Source organism: Lygodium microphyllum, chromosome 15, assembly GCF_053477565.2.
Source record: "Lygodium microphyllum isolate KBCC chromosome 15, Lygodium_microphyllum_v1.1.10, whole genome shotgun sequence".
NCBI classification, from domain to species: Eukaryota; Viridiplantae; Streptophyta; class Polypodiopsida; order Schizaeales; family Lygodiaceae; genus Lygodium; species Lygodium microphyllum.
In genome coordinates, this window is record NC_141149.1 from 121,871,720 (window position 1) to 121,873,940 (window position 2,221).

Consider the following 2,221-nt stretch of genomic DNA (forward strand, 5'->3'; position numbering starts at 1 on the left):
ATAGACAAGATATATCATTTTTGCCACCACAATATCTAACCAAGTGGGCAAAAGCTAGAGCGACCAAAAAGAACAACACAAAGACCACAATCAAATTCTTATGGAAATAGATTATTTCTCAATCTACTTGTCTAGTTGAGATAGTAAGCAACCAAGGCACCTACTTCATTATAATGAGGTGATTGCATATTTATTATCCACCTTTATGATCATTCTCATTAAATCTTCCCCCTACTATCCCCAAGCCAATGGCCAGGCAAAGTCTACAGACAAAACACTAATCAATGTCATGATCAATATGGTCTCGGCTTCTCCGAGTGATTATAACAATAAATCATAGCTACTCTATAGGCGTACTGGATAACCTACAAAATGGCGATTGGCCAAACACTCTTTACAGTAACTTATGGAATAGATGTCATCATGCATGTAGAATTCTTTGTTCCGATTCTAAGAATAGTTGTCTAGGAAAGATGGGAGGGATGATTAGCATGGACTAACCACTTTCTTGATTTAGAGAAACTTTCTAAAATACAATTACTAGCTATCCATGCACTCATTCATGAAAAGGCATAACTGAAGGCCCGATTTGACAAACATGTAAAGCAACAAGACTTTGACAAGGGCAACCTTGGGCTATTGCACTCCATTAAAGGGCCTAATCAAAAAATGAAATTCACATGTCTAGGTCAATCCACGTGTGTGCCATTAGTAGAATCAACAATGTTGCACTCAAGATGCTTGATGGTGAAGGCTTAGGCCTTTTAATGGTAGTGGAATTTTTTTTAAAATATCCCCTAGCATATTCTTTGTACGAAGCCCTAAAGGTACTACCACCCATTGCTATATGGGCAAATAGAATCACCAAACTTGACCCTAAGGATGAAAGCCCCATACTTGTGGCTTATTTGTGTATCACACTAACTATAAGGACATTTCACAACATCACTACCCTGATTGTTGATTGTAGCATCCTGACATATCATGATTGGATAGGATTTGAGCAACCACCACTCGCCTTTCTACTGGCAAGAGTAAATCCATATGGGGAATCTCCTTATGCATAATTAGAAAAATTTCATATCACCTTAACCGTCAACATTGAAATTCTACATGTTATCTTCTACATGTTGCCTTACAAAAACGAAGGAGTTGGTGATGAGCTATTGTTGTTGGGACGCTCATTTAAACAACTCACCCAGTGTGTAGTCGACCTCAAACTACAACGTATCCATTTGAAGTCGCCCAACATCAAGATCATTCGTGACTTTCAACATGGGTATTAACGTCTCAATGAAGAAGACAATACCATTGATGCTCCTTGCACATCCCAATTCACCTCTTAAAAAGAGTAATGATGATCTCCTCTCAAGGCTCAAGTAGCCCATGATAGGCCAACCAATCAAATATATCCGTCCAATAGGAACCATCAATGGTAGGTGTCGGCATTGAATGATAAAAGGCAAGATTCCCACTCATATGCTCGTCCCCAACATGAATTGACATCTAACCAACTACAGTGGCAATGCAAAGGATGTGCCCCAAGTCAAACTCAGTGGGTTCCTAAAGCCTTGATCAAAGCACAAGGCTACTACATTGACAAAAGATAATTTGGTTTTACTGAAGCTCATACACAAAACTACCCTGATATTCCCATACATAAAATCTTGGGATGCCAAGCCCCCACAACTAGGCAAGCAAGCACCATGACAACATTTTCCCAATCATGGTCCTCAAGTTGAACCTATGTAGAGTCCAGCCTCTAAATCCCAACAACTAGCTTGCATAAAAATCACAATCCAGTGATTTGCTAGAAGCGTGTCCTCAATCATGAGGATGCACCGAAGACCGCCCAAGTTTGTCCCAATCTCATTCACCATACCAAAACTACATCTTGAATAAAGAGATTAACAAAAAAAAGGTGGATGCAACCCATACATATCATGCATTGATTGTTAGCAATAGACATGATGGTAAGAGTAGTAATGACCACCGTGGTAGAGACTCACAGAGGTTTGAGTCTTGTGGGCAGTCTCATAGTAAGTCATGTGGCTATAACACCTCTTTTACATGTTATTATTGTGAGAAGTAGGTCCATATTTGGCCACAATGCTATAAAATGTGTAATGACAAGCGCAAGGAAAAGGGAAAGGATAAAGTGTAGGAAAAGAATGATGATCCCAACATTATTCCTTCGCAAGTCTAGTGTCAAGATTGAGGA